Here is a 14,463-nt window from a genome sequence, read left to right as displayed (position 1 = left end):
ACGTTCATTTTCTCTGCTGGGCTTGGGATGGGAAGATGACTCAGAACTCATTGCCGCTCTCTATTGCTTCTTTCACCATGGCCTGAGGCAGACTAGCCCTCACTTTAAATATGGCAGTGCTTCAGTAATGTACCTTAACATCACACATACCCTATACTGAGGCCTACCTATGTTTCGACAACTGCTACAAAATGCTTCATATGTTATGTTGATTTTGCATGTTTCACCCCCTGAACCTGTGCATGTTAGTTTTCTCCTATGCTAATATATTTTGCAGCACCTACATCGTTTGGGTGGGCCTGGGAGCTGAACGTGCACCACAAAAGGTGGCATCTCCCAAGAAAATACATGTATTTAAGGATTTGCTGGTTGTCTTTCGTCCAGACAGAAAAGTGCCGTAATACACACTGTGATATGGACCAAGCGTGCAGAACAGATACTGCGGAACCATATATATGAAGATACAGACTCTGCCTATCATAAGTTCTTATTTTTTCTCATCCTCATTGCACCAAACGTCCTGTGACATATATGGTTTAGTGCAAGGCTTTTGTCTTGCACTAAAACAACCAATTTTATGAAGAAAATTAAGACTCTTGAACACAAAAAAAGGAAGTTCCACTTAGCATTCTCAGAAAATGTACATTGTTTTAAGGGAAAACACTCTCATAGTAAATGATACAATACAATAGTACCAAAACGCCCTTTATCCATATGATGGTGAATTCAGCAAAGCAGCCATACAGGTTTTTGGAGCAAGTGGCACAGCATGGATGGCTGAACTCACAGCTCATATGCTGCTACCTTAAAATTAAAAGGAGTGCAATCTATCATGCATCATACATGTTTTGTTAAACTTTGCTGTAACCATGGGCAGCACCTACAAGAATAACATTACACTAAAAGTACATATGTAAACTGCAAAATGAACCATTGATTGTACTTCCAAGAGGAGCACTTTTGGGATTTTACTTTTCAACTCTTAGCAATGCTTGCAAAGTAACCACAGTATATCGATAAGTGGAAAACTAACATTGTTCAGCGTGGGTACGTTCTCTCTGAAAATGAATACAAGGTCACATTGTATCACAACAAATTATATGATGTAAATTAAATCAACATGTCTATCTGTGTGTGCGTGAGAGAAAGAGAGAGAGAAAATGTTCACCTCTGGAGTGCAGTAATACAATGCGGCCTGTATTTACTTGCAGACAGAAAGTAGCTTTGCAGAAGGATGTCAGTTGTTGTGCTTTGTAAACGTGGCAAAGATGCATTTCAAAATTGTTCCCCACTGGAATGCATTTCAGGGTTCATTTGATGGCAAATTTACATGTGGTCTAATGCTATTCTTTGAAGTGCTCTGTCACTCATGATTACTTCATTGTTCTAAAAATAATATGGTGCATGACACCATTTTGTTAATAACCAAGCCTACGGCTGTGTTACCTACTTCGTCCCTAATTGTTTCAATATGTGTTTCTAACAGAGCAACCCTGTAGAATGTATTCTTATTCTAAAATGCACACATAATACGTTTTATTGTATTCATTTAAATTTGCTTAATGAAATAATGTTTACTTTATTACATATTCTCCCTTGAGCTACATCCAGCCCTACATATAAGGGGTGTATCGGACACTTTTACTCACATAAAATTGGCAATGACTCCCACAATATAAAAATAGGGAGTAAAAATACTGCCAAAAAAATAGGAAAAAGACGTGTAGAATCTTGCACACGTGCGTTCACCCTCACAGCTCCAAATATATGTTTGTACCAGTAGTGCACGTAGTACCTCAGGAAGAAACTGCTATTTTAAACTCCCTGAATAAAATAAATAAACATGTATCTTTTAATGTGCATGAATAACTAGGTGCAAAAAAAATATACTACAAAAATATTTCAGTTTTAAAGTTAAAACATATTTTTACTCACTTATAAAGTACTCTCATTGGGAATTTTACTTAACCTTTTACTCCCAACTTTTGATAAAATAAGGAGTAAACTACTTCCACTTCCAAATCTTATCTGGAGCACTGGCTACAACTATCATAAATCATCCAATATGTGTGATATTTAAGAACATATTTTAAGTGATTGTGTTGCTATAATCATGCAATGATTCGAAGTTACAGTGTAAATTAATTCCATATGAATACTTTTCTGCAAAGTACTAATACATTTCCGTCTACCGGCTGACAGAGCATGCTCGTTCATGTTTTGTTTGCTATTCCTCTCTCCCCCAGTGTAGCCTAGCTCTTTCCCGCCTTAAACCACACGAAATAACCAGTTTATCAAACACTTTGTCCCAGGCAGTGCTGATTCGTCTGTCTTGGCGCGGACCTCTGGCTTCCGACACAACATCTTGTACTCTTGCACGTGTAGTCTTTGGCAGGGGCCTCATTTATCCACTAGTCCAAAGCTGTCAGCTAACACCTTTCTTTCTCGATTTAGATGTAATGTCTGTACTTGTTCCCTGCCTCACGTGTGCACTTGCCTGATATGAATGTTCCAAGGCTTTGAATATCACCCCACCCCTTTGCACTTGGGATTTTGGATTAAATCTTAAGTAAACACAATAATAAAAGATAAGTATCTGTGAATCTACAAATGGTTGGGTGCATGCAGATATTGTGAAAGGGGTAGTAGGTGTATAGATGTCTATCCCAAGCCCTGCCTACACTGACACCACAATATATACAGTAGGCGTTTTCAGACTCCCGAACCATGTACATGGCCAGGACCCCAAAAGGCTTCCTGCACTCCCTGAACAGACACAAACCGGACCATTCAGAATGTTTAGTAAATCTCAACCTTGTCTGATAGGACTAAAGCCTGAGTGTCAAATAACCACACAGACAGTGCACATGCTGTTGTATTCTACTGAATGTGGTATGTATGGGTTTCTAGAGTATGAGAGAAGGAGGGAGAACGAGATGGTAGGAGGAGAGGAGGAGGGTGGTTCTCTTAAAATAATATTGGTGAAACAATAAAGGCCCACTCCCACTTGAAGGTTCCAGCTTCTTTCGTCACACTGGCGATGCTGTCTGAGCCTGCCTGCTCCACCGAAGCGCAGCTCGGGGACTAGAGAGTGCTGGCGGAGTGCGGTAACAGATCTGCGCAGCTTCCAAGGGGCAGAACGCCATGGAATCGGTGCATCCTCCAGGGTGACTGTGGCATGGCTGCAGATGCAGAAGAGGGTGAAGCTTTGCTGTTCGTCAGGCCACTGCACACTCCTGGATCTTAGCCAGGTAAGGGAGTGGCGCAGCCCCTAGATGTTGCGGGGTGGCTGCATATATGAGCAGTCAGGATTTGAAAATATTCCTTTTTTTGTGAAGAGATTTTTAGCAATGCTATTGCTCCTGTAAAATTAATGCACTCGACACACGCTGCCTCTCATGTTTTAAACATTGCACTCTAAGACATTTTAACCATGAGCAGAAATATCCAGTTTATCCAACGCCCCGAGCCCCCATTTTAGAACTCATTTTCCACGTGTGTGGGATAACAAAGTGGACTGCTTTCATTCTGTAAAAGCAACCGTCTTCTTGAACAGTGCACTAAACAGCCCTGTCCACGAGCTTTCACGGCTAACGATTCTGTGTTTAGATTCTCATTTTGTAGATAAGATGATTACAGCACTGCATTCCTCGGTTACCAGCCTAACTATCAGAACACATCTCTCCCGCCCATTCTGTCTGTAACCATCCGAGGAAGAAGGTTACTGAGACTTCACCACATACCATGTACCTTTAGTCTAGAAAAAGACGCCATATGAAAGCAAAACAATTATTATGTGTTCAACAAGATACACGCACATGTCCTATACAACATTGCTTTTGTCTGGAACATCTCATATCACGTTACCAACACGTCACACCCGGAACCAACTCAATACCTGAAATAAAGAGGAATCTTCAAGTACCTTTGGCCTTCACCCCACTTTCACTTAGCAGCAAAGCTGTGCACGCTGTCACAACCAAGGTATCACCAGACAATTCAAAGCTACGTTCTTGTTTCAAGGTCTTCATTGGATGCATCAAAAGGGTTTGGGGGTTGGGGCAGACTTGAGCTCAGTTGATGGGCTTTAGAAGTAAATACAATTAGAAATACTTCGTTTGAGGGCTGTGGCCTTCAGTCCCGGTGGAAAAAACCATCCCTCGAAGTCATTGGGGGTTCAAGAACCGTGAACCTCTTTCTTGCCACTCTGTTGACTCTTTCGTGTCAGACTGCTCTTTTCAGGATGTTGTATTTGCCCACCTAAAAGTCTGGAATACCTGGCACCACTACCCTTGGTGCCCTGGTTTGTCTTGATGGGCACCTGGATTCAGATTCTTTAGCTTGTTTTAGGGCCCAGAATCAACAGGCTTATGGACCCCTTTGTTGGTGGTGTTTGCCCGCCTCAGCTAGTCTCATGTTGAGTCCATGCTGCACTGCACTTGAGGCCTGGTTCATTGTTGTGTAATGCCTCCGTGTATTAGACAAACCTAACTGCTCCCTATTACTGTACTCAGAAACACATGTGATAGAATACTTCATGATGGCTTTTCAGTTCGAGTGCTGAAAGGATTAGAGTACAGTGTGTGTGTGTCTGTCAGCGGTGAGCTATTTCACTCTCCGTCCATTTCATTCTATGAAGAAAATACATTGAACTAATGGGTTAATGGTGAATGTAGCAGAACATATACTCTGGTGCCGGCACAAAAAATAATTAAAAGCTCTTAGCTCGCAGCAAAATGAAAGTAAAATAAGACTGCTTGTGGGAGTCTGAAAAAGAGAACCTTAATATACTCAACAACGAGAGTTCAGTTGCAGGAAACTGTCTCTAAAATGCCAACCTTGTGAAGGCCAGTCCCTATTCTCAAAATGGTCAGTCAGTGCTTTCATATGGTCAAGCTGCATCTGCATTTTCTGTAGCTTTGTCATCTGGCAGTGGGACTGATGCTTCAACTTGGCCTGCAGACCACTGTGAGGCTATTTACTTTAGTCTGTCATACTTGGCGGCCGTGCCAGATTCCAGTAGGAATGGCAGCTGACTCATGCTCTGGTATGACAGCTGAGCCCTGCCCGGAGAGCACTGATCTGCAATGCAAATGTACCAAGGCAAGGCTCCTGACAGTGATTGCAGCAGTGAGCACGTTTTCAGTTGATCAGTTTACGAGTAGAAAAAAAAACATGAATACGATGGCCTGGCAAACTATAACGCTCATGGTCCTCCTTGGGCACCATACTCAGCCTATCCAGTGGGGCTCCCACAAGGCCCTGTACTTGACCTCACCCTCTTACCGCTCTCTCTAGCAGACAAGTCCTGTCTCGCTGTGAAAGATGCTGTTCTTCGTCAATCCTCACTGAATTACTTGTCCTACACCCGGGCTAATGAAAGACAAATCTTATTTACACCCCCTCTCTTCCCCCCACAGATGTCTCCTTTGTCTACTTGCCAGACTAACCAAACATTGCTCAAACCACATACGCTACAGCCACTTTCTGATCTCGGCTTCTCATTGAACAACTCTTCCTCAAAATGAGAGGTATCTCCCACAACCATGCATTTTGTAATACCCGTTTTCATCATGTTGATGTATTAATGCCATTGTTAATATTGTAATGCCTACTTTACAATCAAAGCCATTCGTTTTGACTTTTGCAGTTGCTCATTGCATTTTACGTTTATAGGTATCCCTTTTTGTTGGCTCTATAAAGAATAGGTCCAGCTAAAAAAACATGCACGCTGAAGGACCAGTAATTTAATAACTATCATTAGTTGAGCTGTTAGCCTCCTCCGGGTCGTTAAAACCTTCTAACATTTTAAATAGGCAGTTGAGGCACAAAACTTGCATTTTAAAAAGCTTTCTATGAAGGTCCATCAATGCTTTCATCCAGCATGGCAACAACGGTAATGTTAAAACACTCCTTTGATTCTGAATTAGCCACAGACCTAAACAATGTCCAAAACAACCTTGTAACCCTTAATGATCCATATAGAACAGGGCCAACATGTATTACTGTGCCCCTCTAAAATAGAATATGGACATTAATGATACGTGAGACTATCATGCATGAAGGCAAGTTTGGATTGGTAACTGTACCGGCTCTCACATGCGCTCATTCTCCCTACTTGCCCTGCCCCATTGGACCCTCTTCCTACCAAAACCAAAGCCAGCCCAGCTTTGAATCTCTTCAATGCTGAGATCAACTTTCACCTACTTGCCAAACATATATCTTCTAGTATGGGCAGAGAACAAGCTATTCTCCTCAAAAGGGATTGAGCTAGCAAGGAAGCGTTCAAACAGTAACAGTACTGTGATAACTAACTAAAAGAATGTCCAATCAAGGCACTATAAAAGAGCAGACTTTAAACTAATAATACAAACAAACTAATAAAAACACTAATAAGGAAGCGACTTAAATATATTAAATGTCTCTAGAACCTTTCAAATCAGACCAGGCGGACATACCTCTATAAATACCCTTCAGGCTTATTCTGGTGGCTTGACATGCACTTTTCAGCAGTTCAAGACTGTTTGAGTCAGGCGTCCCAATTGACTGAGTCAGTGTCGAGGCAGTTTAAGATGGTTGCGTCTAATGGGTTGCTTCAGATTGGTTCAAGATAAATATTTCCAATGGTTGAAGTTGATTGAGTCAATGGCTAGAAAGTTGGTCAAAGAGGTTTGAAATGTGTACAGTGATACGGGCAGCTCCATGGGTCTTGTAGCAGCTCAAATACGACTCAAAAAAGGCCACGCCGGCTCACAAATTGTTTGTGGCAGGAAGCAGAGTCCAGAGATGTTCCTTTGTTACTGTGTTACTGTGGGTACCTGTGCAGAGCCTCAAAGAATAAGTTGAGTGCATATTCATAATTTTCCAGCTAGGAATGTTGCCAGAGAGATCTTTCAGTGCTGCCCTTGCAAATCATTTAAAGGGGCAACCAGCTTCACTTAGCTACCCTCAATTCTTGCTCTACTATCAAACACTCCTCAGAAATCTGTCACCTCCTTGAAGACCTTAACCTTGATGTGCTTGCTCTCACTGAGACGTGGTTCAAGGCCAGCTCTGTCACTGCTTTTGACACTCTTCTCCCTAAGGGCTACAAGATCCTGTCCAATCTCAGGCCCTCCCGGCATGGTGGTGGAGTGGCTCTGATTTTCCATGAGTGTGGTCCTGCCTCCATCATCCCCACTCAAACCTACTCATCCTTTGAAAGCCTAAACTGCAGGCTTTCTGTCTCGCCTACCTTCTCTCTTACACTCGCTACCATCTACAGGCCCCCCGGACCAACCTCCCTCTTCCGTTCAAAATAGGCCGACTTGTCCTCCTCTCTTATTGCCTCCTCCCCCAAACGTATCTTCCTTGGGATTTTAATATTAATCTCCATTCTCTCGTTTGCGACCTTTGCGACACTCTTTCCCTCACTATCCTTCCCTCTGGCCCAGCCCACTCTGCCAAACACACCTTGGATGCTCTCATCTCAACAGATATCCCCGCTCCAACCCTCTTATTACCCCTCTCTCCTGGTCGGACCACTCTCTCCTCTCTTCCCACCTTGACCTCCCCTGTCCCCTGATCATGCCTCCGCCCACACTGCGACTCTCCTTCTCCATCATTTGACCGATGAAGCATGTGTCAGTTGCTGCATTTGCCTCTTCCTTCATCCCTTATTCGCCCCCTTCCTTTGACTCTGCTTCTGACTCTGTTCTAGCTAACCTCCACCTTTCTATCTCTAACACCCTGGACATCCATGCCCGCATCAGGAGGATCTGCATGAAGGCTGCCTCCATTTTCAACTCTTGGTATGACGCCGACATGGCCACTTTGAAACGCAAGTGCTAAGCTGCTGAGCGAAAATGGCAGGCATCTAGCTCATACTCTGACTAACTAGCCCGCCGCCTACTCCAAAGTCAATGTCATCTCTCCATCTGCTCCAAGAAGAGGGATCAAATCCAAGCCCACATCTCTAGAACCACCAATAACATACCTGAACTCTTTAAAATCTGCAAGGAACTTGCCAATAATACGGCAGTCTCCTCCTCTACTCCTCCCTCCCAGGCCCTCTGCTCTGCACTGGCTTCCCACATTTCCTCCAACACTATCGACATTCTGCCCTCACTGTCATCTGTTCCCCCCTTCTTTCACCTCCCTTGGCCCCCATAATCTCCTCTTTCTCTCCCATTGCACCAGATGAGATCTCTAGAGTTGCCCGCTCTATGAAAGTCTCCTCTAAACAGGTGCTTTCCTGCTCCTCCAGAACCATCAAGTACAACATCACCTCTCTCACCCCAGCCTTAGCTGACCTCTGCAACCACTCATGTGCCACTGGCTCCTTCCCTCAACCCCTTAAGCACTCATTTGTGCACCCTCTCCTAAAAAAGCCATATGCTGACCCTTCTTGCCTAGTTAACTATCGTCCTATCTCTATCACCTCTTTTTTGGGCAAACTCATGGAGAAACTGGTCATCCCCCAACTGACCCTTCACACAGAAGTGGCTGTCTGCCTCCATGACCACCAATCCAGCTTCAGGGCAGCCAAAGGCACGGACACTGCTCTCCTGAACACCAGTGAAGACCTACTCTCTAACACTCCCTCTGTTATGATCCTCCTTGATCTTTCTTCTGCCTTCAACACAGTCAACCACTCCATCATCATAAATCATCTTCACGATACCCTAGGCATCACAGATAGGGCACTGGTGTGGCTTACCTCCTTTCTTTCAAATTGACCTTTTCGAAGTGCAAATAGGCCATTTTCTCTCCTCCACCACGCTCTCCACATGTGGCATCCCTCAGGGCTCTATCCTACTGCCATCGCTCTTCACATCTGCCTGGCCCCTCTGGCCCTCCTTATCTCCACTCTTTGCCTTCATTTCCAGTGTTATGCAGATGGCACACAGCTCTCTTTCAAGCTGCCACCCTCTACCTCCTCCTCAATACCTGACTGCCTGACTGCTATTCAGGCATGGTGCTATGCCAATGATCTCTGCCTTTATGCCAGTAAGACATAGATCATTTGAATTGGGATGCCTGCTCTTTGCTTCCCACCTCTTCCTGGCCTGACTCCCTGGGTCCCCTTCCCTCACCAACCTGCGAGGCAAAAAAACCTTGGGATCATCTTTGTCTCTTCTCGCTCTTTCTCTCCATACATCACAGACCTTGCCAAGAAGTCCAACCTTCAGCTCCACCTTGTCAGGGGCATTCTACCTTTCCTCACCTTCCCCCAGAAGCTCAACGTCTCCAGAGCACTGGTTCTCTCTAGGCTAGACTACTGCAACATCTTCTTCCTCAATCTGCCTCGTTCCTCCCTTCGCCCCCTTCAACTAATCCAGAATAGGACTGTGTCTCTTATCCTTGGCCTCAAGCCCAGGGATTGCATCTCTCCAGCCCTAAAATCTCTCCACTGGCTCCCGGTGACCGCAAGGTTCAAATTCAAGACCATTTGCATCATCCACAAGGATGTCTGGAGCCTGGGACCTCTCTACATCCAGCTCTCCCTCTCTAAATACCACCCGCCAGAGTCCTTCGGTCCTCTGGCTCCAACTCTCTGCAGGTCAAACGTTTCTCCAAGCAGAGAGTGGGAGGTAGATCCCTTTCCTCAGCTGGCTCCTCCCTCTGGAAAAGTCACCCCCCCTCAGACTTGAGCCTTATCTTCTTAATTTCTGGAAACTTCTCAAGACTTTCCTTTTCTCCTCTTTCTTCCCTCTCCCCCTCCCATGCTAACTCCCTCTGTCTCTGCGACCAGGGCCTGTTCCTTCAGAGTCATACAGGGGCCAGACCGACCCCTACCAGTCCCCTCAGCATCCTTTGCCAGCACTTGCCCTCAAGCTCCCTTTCCCCCGCTAGCCCATCTTGGTCCTCCATGTCCACTACATTTATCCTCCCTTTCCCCCTGGCACTTGCCACCTTGGCCCACCCAGCCCTCTCCCCACGCCCTACCCGGGGGGCACCTCACTCCTGCACTTCTCCCTCTATCTCCTCCCCCCTTGCACTTACCACCTTGTCAAGCACTTGCACGGTAGGATTGTCGCAGGGCCAACAGAACCGTTGTTGTCGTTCATGTTTCACATGTCCTCCCTCCCCCATCTTGTGTTGTGGTGCCTGGAAACACTTGTGTATTAGGTGCATACAAATGTCCAAGCCCATCCTCCTGTAATTTGTGGACTCAAGCCCCAGACATCAATACACAAAACTCTGAAAGTTGGCAGAGGTCCTGGAAATCCAGATGTATTTGAAAACATCGAAACATATTAAACCAGATCTTTCGTTTTATTTTTATATTCAACCAATCTGCCACTAAACCAGGGATTGCATGTTATATATGTAATTTAGATCATGGTGCCCTATGTTAAGGGCAGCCCATAGCCTGAATTCATTTGGAATCAGCATGCTGTTGTCATGAATGTGCATGTGACTCTATTGGCAGTTGCAGAGATGTCGCTTGACAGAGTCCAGGAAAGAGAAAACATGTACACTATATTTTTTAGCATGGAACATGTATAAATGTAGGCCTGTTTAGCAGAGCGCACTTTCTAAGACAGAATGACCAGAATAATGTTGTATTGAAGAAATCAAAAACATACAGGCTAGTACACACCCCGAGATGGCATTCCAACACATTAGTGTAGTACTCCTCTTTAGTGTGTAGACAGGTAACCTGTTTTTGCTTCGTCCCTGGATTATTTCACACCGTCATGAACTGGCTAACCATTTGTTTTACTCTTTATACTATTGTAAGGGCAACCTTTTGGGTATTGCTGCCAGCATCTGTAAATGTGGTATAGTCAGTCATTTGTTTCGTTGAAATGAACATCCATCCATGTACTTCAAATTCATCTGTGGTTTCGACCAAGATAAGACTAGAAGTATGTCGTACCATGACCCATGCCCAGTTTACCAGCCGTCCTCTGCAAAGAGGACCTCAACATTCATGCATATTTGACAGCTACAATTGGTGTAAGGAAGTCCAGGTAGCCTAAAGATCTATGCCCTCTTTTAATTAATTGTTTAATGTAATGTTTTATAACATGCTTTATACCGGAGACCAGTCTCTAAGTGACGTACTGGGATGCAAACCTGTATTGCTCTACCCTGTCTTGGTTCCAAGACAAAGCCGTTGTCCCTGTGCTATCCTCCCGTCCTTCCTTTCTGGCTTCAAAAAATGTGATCAGGTGTCATGCCTCTTTACATTCAGGACGCATGAAGCAGCTCTTCTACTCACACCTTGCCTGCAAGTTCCATGCTTAATAGCAGAGCTTAAGCGCTCCATGGATACCGCAAGCCCTGCAACCAAGCAAGCCCCCCAGATGCAAAATGTAGAAAAAAGACAAGCAGATCAATGTGTAGGCTTCAGGGAGTGTTTCAAGGTAACAACAAAATCCTCATACATTACTTAGCATGTTATGCGTTAATGTGCCAGCTCCTCAGATTACCCCCATGCAGTGTTTAATTATTTACTAACCTTCTCTTGAGCCATTCCCATGCCGGGCGCCACGCGCCCATTTGAGAGGAAGGCAAAGAGAGATTACAAGCAAGCGGACATTTAGAGAGACAAAGACGGGCACATGCAGGGGAAAAGATGACAAGATTGATGGAACGATACAGGGTTAGGGCAGAGGAAAACTGAGACTGGCTGAAAGACAGTGCCTGCGAGGGTTTGATTAGGATTGATTATAACAAATGAGAGGGACTGTGAAGATGTATTGAAATGAATGAGAAGGACTGTAATGAATGACAAAGGACTGTAATGAAGGGGAATCATGTTCGTGAAGGACAAGGACTGGGATGAAGGACAAGGACTATGATGAAGAACTGACAAAGTAGAAGGACTGTAATGAAGGAGAACGACTGTTGTAAAGATGAAGGATTGTCCCAATGGAGAAGGACTGTCACAAAGAACACATACCCTCATGAAGGACTGTGAAAAAAGAGCGACTATAATGAAGGTGACGGATTATGACAACATTTATGACAACATATATTTCGATATTATTGCTGAAGCCATCTCTATGCTCCAAAATATAGGGCAGTCCAGCCATGTAACAACATTAACGTTTGCGTTTCCCTTGATGGCCAGTAAAAAATGCCATGCCAAAGTAAGAAGGTATACGCAGACCGGTTCCTCCGAATTTTTCCTATGCATCAAGGCCCATGCCCCCAGGAACCCACGTTAGTAGATTTAGCAGCCCACCTCCATTCACACACGCATGCACACACGCTGCCCTTTATATACATTCACACAACATACACTCTCCCGTACATACAGCATTAAAACACTTCCTTGCGCACATATATACAAACACAATTCATACACATAAATCAGACATCACCGTCCTGCTCGGACCCTCGCCACATAACTGCCATCCCACAGGAGCGAGCGCTCGCCCCTTCTTATTCACTGCATGAGCAGGCTGACTGTTAGGAGAGTACTCCTCTCCTGCCAGTCACTGTATTTATGCTAAATAAAGAGCAGTGGTATGGCCAGACTTCACATGCCCCTGCTGGGCTCTCATTATTTTGAGCTCTGTTCAGCAATAATAAGAGGAATACAAAATATATATATATATAATACATAGCAAGGATGCACTCAGAATCATACAGCACAGTGACATTTCAAATAAAGTACTTGTGTGGACGGTGCTACCTGGCATTCAAGCGAGTGTGTGGTGTTCCCCGACCCGTACTGAGGATCCTCTACTGGTGTTGTTTGGTTATTTCACTCATCAAATCACTGCTCTTGACCATGCCAATCTCTAAAGCCAATCCCACCCAATACCTGTCCATCTACACTGAAAACACATCCTTCTGGCATCTCTTTGAGATAGCTCTGTTAAGCAGTGACATCAAACTGTGTGCTTTATATGGACTGGCAGTGTTATTTCTAAACACCTTTCTGGGTGTTAATGTCTTAGCTGCATATAATAATGAACTGTGGGGTAGTAAAAATGCCTTTTAAAAGTGTGTTTTAAGCAACTTTACTGATTGATAAACAGTATGGGTGTGTGCTTGCATCTGTTTCTTGTACTGAATTCCTATTAAAATAAGCATTGGGAATGACAACAGTGTTGGCATATGGATAGGATTTAGGAATATGCAAGGCACTGCCTTTTTAAGCCCAAGTAACCACACCATTTTGCATCTTTTGCTATCATATGGGGAGGTAGTTTCATGATGGAAAATGCCTACTCCATGCCTTCACAAAAGCAAAAGCCTTTAACGTTAACAAATATTGCTTGATGTCCTGCCCTATGGTCCCATAGTACCCTGCCCGAGAAAGGGGTGCTTTTTAAGCACCATATTATGGTCCTATGGTGAGGCTATCATTCTACAAGTATGCTGTGGAGTAGGCTAAGGGCAGGTGTAATTAAGATTTTCCTTCAGACGTGCAGCCGGTTTTACAACAAAAGTACCCCTATGTACCAGTATGGAAGCCATTGGGATACTAATGTATTTTCAAAGTCCTATTCCCAGCTGCTTTGTTCAGGGACATCTGAACCTTTGTCTGTGAGGACTATGAGGCAGACACAAAATTGATATATTCTAACATGGCTCATTCTAAGCCCAGTCTAGCACCTGTACAGTGTTTTAAACTCTTTTAGTCTTGTTTTTTCCACACACCGATATAGTACGCCTCCTGGGTGGGTGGTTTAAGGGTGCAGAAGTAGTAGTCTGACACATTGGTGGCATGTTGTTCATTATAGACTTTTATTTCAAACCAAAAGAAAAGGGAAACCCTAACTGTCGCTGTTTCTAGGAAAGGTGTCCCTGCCTAAAATAAACTAGGAATTCGGTCGTGAGGTCTTGTCAAAAGTAAATGGTCCACCATAATTTCAGGAACCTATTTCCTTCCCTTACATTCTAAATCAACTAAAGAAAAATGATGATCTTCTTGGTTGAGAAGAATGTCTCTCTCTCTAGGAGAATTCCCCTCAGCTTCAGTTAAAAGGAAAATTAAATGTTTTTTTCGTCAAGGGTAAGGCATCAAAACACAGTCTCAAAAGGCTCCTTTGATTAAGTCTCCCTGAAGAGCCAAATAAAGTTAAGTCTTTTATCTCCAAAATGTGCACAACTACTGTGGGAATGTTTCCTTCCCAAGGCCCCTATGAGGTCTCTGAGGATGACAAGAGAATGATTTTCTTCTCTTGGCTGTCACAGAATGTTCACAGCACACCAGGGGGTATGACTCCCTTCCCCTGGTCGCAGACTTCTTATGGTGCCTAGAGATTGACTCTGCTCTCTTGGCTGTTTGCAGAGTGTTCACAAAGCACCAGGGGATATGACTTCCTTAGCAAGGTTTTTTCAACAACTTAGTTTCTCAGTTGACCAGCTTTGTGTTCTTACAATGTTCATGAGACTGGGTCATGTGTAATGCTTCCTTTCCCTTATTTGTTTTTAGTACTCACAATCAACCTGACTCCCTTCGCTGTCAGGCACTGTGACTATTAAGATTGGCAAGGATGATTCAATGGGTGTAAG

At 44.2% G+C, this 14,463-nt stretch overlaps 1 long non-coding RNA gene across 1 annotated transcript in view; it reads left to right on the top strand.

The window, feature by feature from the left end:
• The first annotated feature begins 2,999 nt into the window (after window positions 1–2,999).
• LOC138582899 (uncharacterized) overlaps window positions 3,000–14,463 on the top strand; it is a 79,845-nt gene continuing 68,381 nt past the window's right edge. The window contains exon 1 of the long non-coding RNA XR_011305099.1: window positions 3,000–3,251. This is a non-coding gene — a long non-coding RNA (uncharacterized lncRNA). The remainder of the gene's footprint in view (window positions 3,252–14,463) is intronic.

Source organism: Ambystoma mexicanum, chromosome 3q (genome assembly GCF_040938575.1).
Source record: "Ambystoma mexicanum isolate Mex_15411 chromosome 3q, UKY_AmexF1_1, whole genome shotgun sequence".
In the NCBI taxonomy this organism is placed as follows: domain Eukaryota; kingdom Metazoa; phylum Chordata; class Amphibia; order Caudata; family Ambystomatidae; genus Ambystoma; species Ambystoma mexicanum.
Note: the sequence above shows the minus strand (reverse complement) of the source record. Positions and strands in the feature narration are given on the sequence as shown.